We start from the raw sequence: 12,336 nt of genomic DNA, 5'->3' as shown, positions 1-12,336 counted from the left end.
ACATGCACGGGGATGCCAGATCATTGCAGTTCATCACGACCACTTGACTGACTTGACCAAAATACAGGCAATGTGTGCGTTCGTTCACAGAGCTGACGAACAACAATATTATCAAAGTCGAGCCATAACAAATGCATTTCAAAGTTGAAAACACAGAAACGATTAAGAGAGGGAAATGGAAAAATGAGTTGAAGAGAACAACACAGAATATTCCGGCCCGCACAGGAAATAGACTAACGTACGTAAGTACAATAAGATGGCGGCGGTCCGATCGATTATAAAAATTTATATAGCGATTACAGTGTACAGACAAGTGTTTTTTTTTTCTTCAAATTTGGGAGACAGTATAAAAATCTTACACTAAGGCAACTCGACTTTAAAATAATTATCTTTATGATTATATATTGTTTAAGTCTGGTAATATGATTTGGTGTCAAAACATGTTAATTACTACACTTTGACAATAGTGCTATATATGTGTTATGCTGTTCAGATGACATGTAAATTTTCGAACTGAGAGGGAGCTATACCAAATTTACCGGGAGTACCGGTAAATTTTTTTATTTTTTAAAATTTTAATTACTCCAAATCAAAAGCTTTTTAGAGCCCAATTTTTTTAGAGTTGGGTGTTCTAACACTATGTTTCACAATAGTAATGCAAATTTTAAATTTCATGATCCAATCCTGATGAAATATTCCCAAAACTTTGTAATACCTTTAATGACAATTCGGACACGAAACATTAGGCAACCCTTATTTCTATGGCATGGTTTGATATCTCATTGCTGCCACCGTATCAGTAATGAAAGGGTCAACAGTCAATTTTTAGGCCATAGTTTGATTTGTATCCATACACTGCCATTGGCGTCGCTAGACCTTTTTCAGTAGGGGTGTAGAGGCCAACGATTACCGACAAAACTAGCCACCAATTACCGACAAAATTAAATGTCCAATATTTACAAATTCAACCCTATAAACCTGGGGCCGAAGGCTAAATTGTTTTTCCTATGGACTATAATAGTACTTGCATAAGTATGCGCAAAATGGTCATTTTCCTCGACGACATAAATAAACGAATTATTTCTTCAATTTAGTCAGCATCATAGCTATATATTTTAATGCAGGCGCGGAGCTAGGATCTTATTTTAGGGAGAGGCGGTAGTGAGCAAGAGAATCACTCAAAAGCGCGCGCTCATTAGGCGGATGTGGGTGATGGGTCTCCCGTGCAAAGCGCGGAAGCTTAGACGTTTCCTTAATTTTTTTTTTTTTAAAGACGATTTGCTGTACCGTTCTCGTCTGTTTATCCTTTTCTGAATTCAGTCCCCCCCCCCCCCCTCCTCCCGCGTTTTGCGCGGAAGCTTTGACGCTTCATTAAATTATGAGAAAAAGCAGACGATTCGGTGTACTGTTCTCGACTCCTAATCCTTATCTGAATGAAGCTTCTCGCGCGAAGCGCGAAAGTTTTGACGTTTCATTAAATTATTAGAGAAAGAAGACGATTCGTCGTACCGTTTTCGACTCTTAATAAGCCCTATTCATCTAAATTCAGTTTCCCCCTCACGCGCGAAGCACGAAAGCATTTACGTTTCCTCATATCATTAGAGAAAAAACACGATTCGTTAAACCGTTTTCGACTCTAAATATGCCCCATTAATTTTGTCTGAATTCAGTTTCCCCCTCTCGCGCGAAGCGCGGAAGCTTTGACGTTTTCTTAAATTATTAGAGAAAGAAGACAATTCGTTGTACCGTTCTCGACTCGTCTAAATGAAGCCATCCCCTTCCGCGCGAGGAGCGGAATTTTTGGCGATTCATCACAATATAGAGAAAGGAAGACGATTCCTCGTACCGTTTTCTAATCGTATTAAGTCCTATTCATCTGAAATCAGTTTCCCCCTCTCGCGCGAAGCGCGAAAGCTTTGATGTTTCCTCAAATTATTAGAGAAAGAACACGATTCGTTGTACCGTTTTCGACTCGTCTAAATGAAGTTTCCCCTTCCGCGCGAGGCGCGGAATTTTCGGCGTTTCATCACAATATAAAGAAAGGAAGACGATTCGTCGTACCGTTGTTGACTCTTAAACCTTGTTTCAATTCAGTTTCCCCGAAAATGTTAAACCTCTGATTTCTTTAGCTGATATTATAGGAAAGTGAAACTTCGAAAAAATGCAAGTAATCACAGCGGATAAGAAGTCACAGTTCGTAGGGAAAAAAACTTGTTGGCCGACCGACAATATACATCTCACCGACTTCAAGAATACCGACACAGCTGACCCGACACTGAGCAACATATTTACCCGTGTCTTTCTTGCTCCCTCGACAAGACGACTCCACCCAACAACCCACTTCTCTCTTTTACTCCCACTCCTCCTCTCTCAGACTCTTACCTACCCTCTCTCTCCTCTTTTTTTATCCCCCATTTCTTTTGTTTCCCTGTCACTCTTTTTCTTCTTTTTTCCTTTTCTTTCTTTTCTTTCTTTTCCTTTTTTCCTCTCCACCCTCTTTTATTTTTTTCTCTTACTTTCTTCTCTTTTTTCCCTTTCTTTTCCTTTCTTTCCTTTCTTTTCCTTTTCTTTTTTTCTTTTCTTTCCCTTTCCCTCTCTGTTTTCCCTCTCCCTTTTCTCTTTTTCCCGACGGCAACGCAATTTTACCGACAATATCCTGACAGGTGGGGTACGTGTCGCACCCCCACCCCCGCCCCCTTTGGCGACGCCCCTGTTCACTGCCACAAAGTCTGCAATAAGAGTCACCCGTCAATTATATGCATGGCATGAATTCATCTTCCACCGCTACCACCATGTCAGTAACGAAAGAGTCACCAGTCAGTTATATGGCATAGGTTCATATTCCACCGGTGAATTGTCAGCGCTGACTAAATTTGATGATGAAGCGTAAGCGACTAGCGGCGAGTCTATCACTTCGCGCATGTGCAGTAGCTTTATTTTGCTTCACCGTCATCTGCCACAGTCTGTCAGCGACAATCATCGTAGTCTACAATGCACCCAACTTCTATGCCGATATTTTTTTTCGTAGAAATCCCGTAAGTACAGGTCATATTTGTTCCCTAATGCGAAAAACAAAATTCTTAACCCGACATCTATGTGCTTTTTGATTTTTGAATACTTTTTCGGCGGTTAAACAAAGATTAATTATGAGAGCTCGTGTGCGAGTGATCAGTGATTGACCAGTTTCGTGCGCTTGTGCAGTAGACACGAGTCAAAGGCGGAAGCTGCGTGTAGCGCCCGGTCTAGCCCCTACTGTGCTGTATCCGTAGCTGAGCTGAGCTGAGACTGAGTATAGGCTTGTCGGGTTTACTAAATTTAGAGCTGAAAATTTCAGTTTTATTGCAACCTAAGTATTGAAACAGCAACTCCTGTAATAAACTGCAAGAACACAGGAAGTAGATTTCACTAGGCTATAGATCTAGTTACTGTGATTCTCGTAGCCATCTAACACTACATTAACAAATTAACACACACGTTGTCATGCCTGGCCTGCGCCTGGTTGTCGATGAAAATAAAGATTAAAATGATGTAGATCTAGGTCTAGATCTAGATCTAGATATGTACTAAAGTACTAGATCTTAATCTAGTAGGCCTACTAGGGGCAGGGGAGGGGGGAACCCGGCACCCCCCCCCCTCCTCTGGAGAAAAAAAATGTGTAAAAACAAGTGATTTTTGGCTTTTTTTTTGGGGGGGGGGGATGGCCCCCCCTCCCCTAGTGCTTAAATTTTCAAATTTTCGAGGACCCAAAAAAAAAAAAAAATGTGCTCATTACCCCCCCCCCCCCACCCCCACCCCCCCCCCCCCCCCCCCCCCCCCACTGAGCGACTTTGCGGCCAGTTTGATTTTCAAATTTTTGGGAGCCAAAAAAATAAATAAATCAATAAATCTAGGGTCAAGTGCTCACTACCCCCCCCCCCCCCCCCAAAAAAAAAAAAAAAAAAAAAAAAAAAAAAAAAAACTGAGCGACTTTTCGGCCGGCGCGAATTTTCAAATTTTCGGGAGCAAAACAAAAACAAAAATTGGGCCCCCCACCCCCTGAGAAATCCTGGATCCGTGTCTGACTAGGGGTCTACTAGTCTACTACTAGTATTCCCCAATTTATTCAGTCTAGATCTAGAGTAGGCCTAGAGCTAGCCTCTTGTCGATGGCCCTAGCGCTGTTGGAATCCGTAAATTGGCTTTGCTCGCCAGAGAAACCGAAGCGCTCGCCAGAATTTACGGACTCCAACAACGCTAAGGCCATCGACAAGAGGCTAGCCTAGAGCCGTATTGTAGTGGATGTGGTACCTTTTTTCTAATCTCTTTGTTGGCTTTGCCTCTAAATGTCTTTTCTCTGAAATTATTTCTGTTTTGAACATGAGATTAAGTTTTCTGACTCCATGTTTATTTTGCATATTCTCAATTTGATAGAATAAACAGTTTAATAGATCTACGAGACATCGATCTAGACCTCTAGATCATATGATCTATCTGAGATCAAGACATTTTACATACATTTCAATGGTAGATAATGAAAGGGGGCTTTTTTGGTATAGAGAAAATCCAAATTACAAGTCAATAGCACAGTTAATTCTGCAAATGCTCATCAATGTTCATAATGCTCATTTAAAAAAATTATAAATCAAATTCCCCCTCTCTTTTTTACAGGAAAATTTACAGAGCGACTTTTCGCAGCTGCTTGCCTTCTTTGAGTATGTGCTTGAAACAAAATGTCCTGGAGAGAACAGACCACCACAAGAGAAGGTAAACATATTTACCTTAGATCTTATAACTTGGATCTGTTTAGAGGACAAGTTGGAGGGGGATGCAAAGGGCTGGTTTGAGAAGTATCCTTTTATTGGGGGTGGCTATGTATCACATCAACATCTCTAACAAGTTGCTGTAGTGTTTATTTAAAGTGTAATTTTAACCCTATCTATCCCCCCCCCCCTCTACATTTTTTGCGCTAATTTTTTAATGCCAAAGAATCTTAGCTGAAATTGTGTGACTTTTTTTTTCCTAGTCTTGCACATCTTTTGAAATAAATTTGTTGAAAAATCGGACCTAAAGTTACAAAGTCATGTGACCTTTTGTCTTTGCATATCAGCCCGAAAATCACTTATTTTCATGATTTATGTACAAAACATGGAATCTCCTTTTCCCCAAAAAATAAGATAAAACATTGGTTTTTTGGTCTTGTTTATAGTTACGGTAATTATTTATTTATTTATTTATATATATATATTTTTTGTTTTGTTTTTTTTTTTTTTTTTTGGGGGGGGGGGTTCAAAATATTTGAATTATAGTTGAAATTGAAATAAAACTAGAAATTTAATTCGTCACGAAGACGAATAAGGTGGTCTGTCTTCAAGTCTTATAATAGATTACAATATTTACTATATTGAAAAAGGGAGAAGTTATATAGACATGTAAACAATGATGATTATGATGATGATGATCTTGATAGTAATGATTATGATGATGATGATCATGATGATGTTGATGAGGATGATTATCATCATTATGATAATGATGATCATGATCATGAGCGTGATTCTGACATCTTATCGGAAAAATGAGGGGTGATTTAGATAACATATAGTCTCAGCGACAACATACTAAAATCTAGGAGAAAACTGTTGAATAACAACCGAGATACTGGTCAAAACACATTGTCATGCAGATTCATGTTTTGAAAAAAGTGACCTCCCATAGACATAACACGCAAATATGACAAATTATGCATTGTTGCCTTTAATCGAATATTTAAATATGATGACGTCATCTAAATGAAAAATAAATGACATATTTCTGATAGAGAATTATCTCAGCTACAACATATCAAAATCTGGGAGAAGATCGATCACCGATAAGTGAGATAATCTCAAAAAAACAATGACAAAAATGACGTCATCAACAAAATACATTTGTTTGAGTTTGGATGCCAATATGATGACTTTGTTTCACTTTGTACGAGTCAGGGTGGTATGAAATCATATCTCCAACTCATGCCTTCTCCAACCATGATATAAAAATTGGGGGTCAATAGACTATCTGAAGAGCTATTTCGATTTTTAAAATGGCATGTTTTTGATCAAATTTGCATTATATCGCCCATAGCAGTACGCGCGGATTTTGAACTTTGACGCACGCTCACGGCCTTATTAAATATGAAGAGTGACTGAAATTAATGTAAATTGTCTATTACGTTAAGAGGAATCCAAATCATGTAAACATTTTGAATTTGACTTTTTCCGCGCGTCATGAGCGCGCGCAACGCGCGCGGGGACATGTACGGACGGAAAATTTTGAAATGCTTTAAATGACCTGATTCGTACTCTCCTTTAGTAGTTAGGTGATTTTGAGCTTTTAAAAAAAATTTACGCACACGTACGCGCGCGTCATGACCTTTATGTGACCTTTGATGACATGACCTATTGACCCTTGACCTAAAGTATATGTGATATGAATATGAATAACCTTTGCTGATGCATCATGAAGATATGATGGATAACGTGATTTCACAAAATGGCGCCTGGATGACGTCACGATAACCTAATGACCTCGAAAATGTTCCTGTCACGTCTCATGACAATGACTTATAATTGTGCCGAAATTTAATGAAATTAACTAAACCAAACTTGAGTTATCCGGGGCACAAAAAACGGGAAGAAATAAAAATAAATAATAATAAATAAAGAAAATTCTGACGAAATCAATAGGTGGTCTGTTGATAACAGACCACCTAACAAGAAAAATACATCAATAAAAAAATTTTAAAAAATACTCTATAGTGTCTGTACATAAGAAATTATCAAATCGATAGAATAGATAACATAAGGGATAACCTGGCTCTTCCTTTTTTTTCCAAAATTTAAATTACCATAGTCTTCACTTGACATGCATGCAAATTTTGGCAGCGAGAGCCCGTTCAACGGCCACTCATCTATGGCCGAAATCATAGGGGGAGGGGGCCTTCAAAATCCCCCACCCCCAAGGGCTATGCAGTTTAAAAAAAGCCCAGGCTAGAAAGGGTTAACCTCCAATATATCTCTTTTTAGAATTAACATTTGAAGATTTTGTAGAGGGGGGGGGGGGGGGGAGGGGGGGGGTCCAGTACATGAAACAGAATGGCAGGCAAGCAAAAAATTAAAAAATTGACTTTCAAATTTTGCTGAAAAGTAAGTATTGAAGACAACTAAGCTCTTAGAAAATGCTATTTTATTTGTATTTTCTTACATATTTGGTTAATATTTATTGAAATGTTTATAATTCTGTTTCAGGGATTGAGAAGGAGGGATTCCTGTGGAGAGATGGGGTGCCTTGAGGTTCAAGTCTTCATGTTCTGCCCCTTACCTCATAGCGGTGACCTCTTGTGCCTAACAATATAGGAGCAAAGCACAATCGACTGGTAATTTATTGTGAATATTACAATGTTTTTAACAAATGGGGAAGAAAGAGATACATTTATTTATTGACGTGAAACGATTGATATTGTTATCAAGAATGCATCATTTAGTTGTTACCTTTGGACAGCCAACACAACAACCTTGCTATGACGAAAATAAAGCATATATATATTTGAAAGTTCTGTGATGGGTCCACATTAAAGACACACAATTAGAGATAAATATATAAATTATAAATATATATTTTATTAGATATTGAATCACTATACCATCAAATTCAGACCCCCTCTAAAAAAAAAATGAACCACTGGAGGTAAAATGTTGCCTTTTTTATGAATATACCTATTTGTTATTTGTGGAATAGTAAGTGAAAAATGGTAAGTGTGAAATATTAATGAAAGCAATCTCAATATTATTCATTTTATGAGGTGGTGGACCCTGGCCAAAATGTCATGACCGTCACTAGATGGTGCTGGAGGTATTACCAGCACAAACAATCCAGGGCTTCTATGGGAATTGAAGCCGAAGCCGGAAATGTAATGTCTTTGGTGAGTTGAACATTCTTTATTATAAATTTCCACGCTTTCCCACTGCATTCATGTTTTCATTAACCTTTCCTGCACTGCCCCCCCCCATCAGTTGTGTGACTTGACCAATCGCCACACAGACATTGATAAATCCATTATTACTATTTCTTTAATCATTTAATGTCTTTTTTATCATTAAATATTAAAATTTATGCAAATTTTATGAATAAATGTATATATCACTTGATGATCACGCAGTAGGGTTAAATGACATGTCAAGTGCTAAAAATAGTTATAATAGAAATTGGAAACCAAGTATTGAGAATTCCTCACTGCTTTTTAATATTTTTAACAGCTTATCAAAGAAATATATAAGTTAAAACAAGTTTGTTTTTGACATCACTCACTGGTATGTCGGAAATTTATGATGCATACTGCTCAATTTGACACACATTGACATGTCTCTACTTCATCACTAAACAAATTTGATGCTTTTCTGCAAATGAGATTATTTGACATTAACACATTCTACTCTGCTCAAGTCATGATGTCAAGGACAATGAGAGGGGCATTGAGGCCAATCAAAGGGGCATCCACGGCCATAGCCCTGGTGACCTTGGATTAATTTAAGCCCTGCATTATAAATATGAATTTCAATTGCAGTTGATTGAATCACAACAGCATCAAGAGAACCAACATTTTCCAAAGACTCAGCAGCAACAACCAACACCGGCAGCTGCAACAACAGCAGCAACAGCAGCAGCAACTACAAAATCAACAGCAGCAGCAACATTATCAGCACAGCACCAGCAGCAGCAACCTGGACAACAACAGAGGTGGCAGCAGCAATATCGACAACAAGGACAACAAAGAAAATGCACAGCTGATGGACAGCTGGAGCTGTTGGAGATTGAGAGGGAGAAACTTGGAATAAAAAAATTGTGGTTTAAAAAGAAAAGTTGCAAGTAATGATAAGATACAGAAATCAATACTAGGAAATGAACTGTGAGTTTTCTTCATCATTTTTAACTGCATTTTTCAACCTTTGAGGGTCTTTTTTCTCTCAGTAGTTTGAGTAGATCTCAATATATAGATCTATTGATCTAGATTAAATAGTCTGTTCTTTAAAAATTGATGGAAAATTGACACAACAAATGTCATTCTGATTTTGTTTTATTAATAAAGTCCGTCCAATTGAGAAGGCCCTATAACATTAATTTCAGCTTTTGTGTGTTTGTTTTAATTTCGTTGTCTCTACCAACAACAATAAAAAGGTAATACAGTTGGGTGTATGTGGATTCTGAATCTACAAGCTTAGTCTTATCGTTAGACCCCATTCATTCACCTTTGTTATCTAAATTAAACTGAATGAAAGAATGGAGTAAAATTTTAGGTCCCAATTTTTATGCCTCCGTTACGAAGTAGCCGGAGGCATTAAGTGACTCTCACACTCTGCCGTGTAGGCTTACCGTGTGCCACCGTGCGCGAAAATGTCTGCAGACGGTGGAGAACGGCGAGGGCACACGGTGGTTCGTTATCAAAGCGGGCAACACGTTAATAGGGCGTTGGCGCTTATTTACACCCGGTGGGACCCGGCGAAAGTTTTGGGCATGTTTAAAACTTTGGCCGCCTGGCACCGGCCGCAAGTAAGCGGCAAGAGGACGGTGTTGAACGGTATGAGGACGGTATGAATACGTTATGAAAACGGTCACACTGTATGAACACGTTCACAACACGCTCATAACCCGTTACAGAACGGTGATGAAAAATGGAGAGCGGACTGACCGTTGCCGTTCAAATCGGGGTATTTATGGCAGTCGTGTCATGACGTCAGCAGTCCGGGGACTCGCTCGCAGGACGCTCCGAGCGGTGAGTGGACGCTAAGTGACTGGTATGGGCCCGGTATGGAAATGGCCAAAATTTTCAACAAAAGTCAATCTGGGCGGTGAAGACGGTAGAAGCACGTTCAACACCCGGTATGCGCCCGGTGAGAACGGTCAGAAGATGGCAATGAAACGGTGAAAAGATTAATTTTATGATTTTTTTTTTTTTTGCGGCCGGGGACAAGTTCGCTCAAAACCCAACGTTCTGGACTCTGTTTTTTTTTAATAGCCCGGCAGGTGGACGGTAGGCCGTCCGTCCGTACGTCCATACGTCCCGTTCTCGTGATCGGGTTATCTGAAGAACCGACCGATGGATTCCTGCCAAACTTTGGTCATGTATATATCTTGCAGAGCCAATGAACTGATTAGATTTTGGGGTCACGAAGTCAAAGGTCAAAGGTCACATGGCTCATTATGTATGCAAAAACCGCTTGTGATCGCGTTATCTCAAGAACCGATTAATGGAATCCTGCCAAACTTAGATCATGTATGTTACTTGTAGAGCTGATGAACTGATTAGATTTTGGGGTCAGGGTCAAAGGTCATGCGGCTCATTATGTATGCAAAAAAAGCTTGTGATCGCATCATTAGAACAGATTGATGGATTCCTGCCAAACTTAGATCATGTATGTATCTTGCAGAGCCAATGAATTGAGTAGATTCTTGGGTCAAGAGGTCAAAGGTCATGGGCTCATTATGTATGCAAAAATAGCTTGTGAACGCATTCTCATTAGAACTGACAGATGGATTACTATTTAACTCGGGATATCTTGCAGAGCCAATGAACTGAGTAGATTTTAGGGTCATGAGGTCAAAGATCAAAGGGTCATATATGTATATGAGAAATTGCTTGTAATCACGATATTCTGAGAACCTGTTAATGGATTACAATTGAACTTGAATTTGAAAAATTTCTTCTGTTTTGGTTTGTAAAATTGCTCTATGACGGAGGCATCATTTTCGACTGCGCGCAGTCGAAGTTCCATCTAGTTTTTAATAAATCAAACAAACAGTTTTGTACTCCTGATGATTGCAATGGTATTGGGTCTACCTTTCCTAGGACTTCAAGCTCAAGTCAGTTCATTTCAGGAAAAAAAGGCAATACTTACTTGGTTTTTATTTCCGCATATGACTTGCGTCACCCTTCTATTGTCACAAAAGAAAAATCTCAAAGCTTCAAAGACTTGCAGATGGGCAGGTAGAGCCTAACTCATCGTTTAACTCATTTATCATGTATAACACTATTTCCCTAGTAAATCTGTATTTTTGTAACATAGCTGCATCAACTCTAGATTTGTACGATCCCGGAAAACACACTTTCTACGGAGGGCAGCACCCCCAGGATATTCATGAGTGCTGCCATTTTGCCTTTTTGGTTGTTGAGACTAATTAATCGGTGTAAATTGATTTTGTCGGGAGGTCCAAGGCAACCAACAAATTTATTAAAATTAGTTGGTGACTTACATAATTTTGTCAGTGTTTTCCACCGACAAATTTTCATGAAATGGAAATTAGTCGGTGATGATGAAATTGTCGGTGAACATGATATTAGTCGGTGAAAACCACCGACTAATTGTTTCATGAAACGCCCCCTTAGGGTCATTAATGAAAGAGTCACGAGTCATTTCTATGGCACTATTCACTTAAAATTGCTTTTATTGGCCACTTTTTGAGGTGACATATGGGTTCGTATATTTTCTCTCCACTCTGTAGGTAAAGCTACTATAAGATTGCCATAGTTATATACAGTATTTGCCGGCGTAAAGGCCACAGTATTTTTGGAAGAGAAAATATCAAAAAGTCGGGGTGCGGCCTTTACGGCGAAAGAGTTTTTTTTTAAAAAATCAAGTCAAAACCAGCACCAATGTGCACATACGGGACTACGACATTTCAACACATCTTACTGACAATTTTATCTTGCATTGTTGACATGAATACGAAAATAAATTGCTAAAGCAACATTTGCCGATAGATCTTGATCTAAGTTCGTGCCATTGCAAAAGTAAAGGAAGGGACCATTTAACGGACCTGCCGCGAAGCATCCATCCGAAGTCGCCATTTTGTTTTCCATTTCATGCAGTTTCGCATTACACCGTACATTGTGGTAGGGATATATATCTACTCCCTTGTAACTCACCTGATCAAGGATTATTCAGTCTTTAGACTGTTGTACCTATCCATGGTTTCTTTGGTTGGGGTTGTCATCATATTTATCTGGGGCATCTTTCCACCATTTCTCAAGCCCAGATTTGAAACGATTGATAGTGGTACTCTCCACAACATCGCCTGGGAGACCATTCCACACATTGATTATTCTCTGCCTGAATGAGTTTTTCCTTAGTGTCTTCCGGCATTTTAGCTTGTAAAGCTTAAGTGAGTGACCACGTGTGCGACTGCACTTTGTTCTGCTAAAGAAATGTTGTTCTTGAAGATTATCAAACTGGTGCATTATTCTGAATACTTGAATCATATCAGATCGTTTCTGTCTGAACTGTAGAGTGAGGATTTTCAGTGCTTTGAGTCTCTCTGGGTAGTTTAA

Source organism: Strongylocentrotus purpuratus, unplaced genomic scaffold (assembly GCF_000002235.5).
Source record: "Strongylocentrotus purpuratus isolate Spur 01 unplaced genomic scaffold, Spur_5.0 spur5_scaffold_17, whole genome shotgun sequence".
NCBI lineage: Eukaryota > Metazoa > Echinodermata > Echinoidea > Camarodonta > Strongylocentrotidae > Strongylocentrotus > Strongylocentrotus purpuratus.
Note: the sequence above shows the minus strand (reverse complement) of the source record.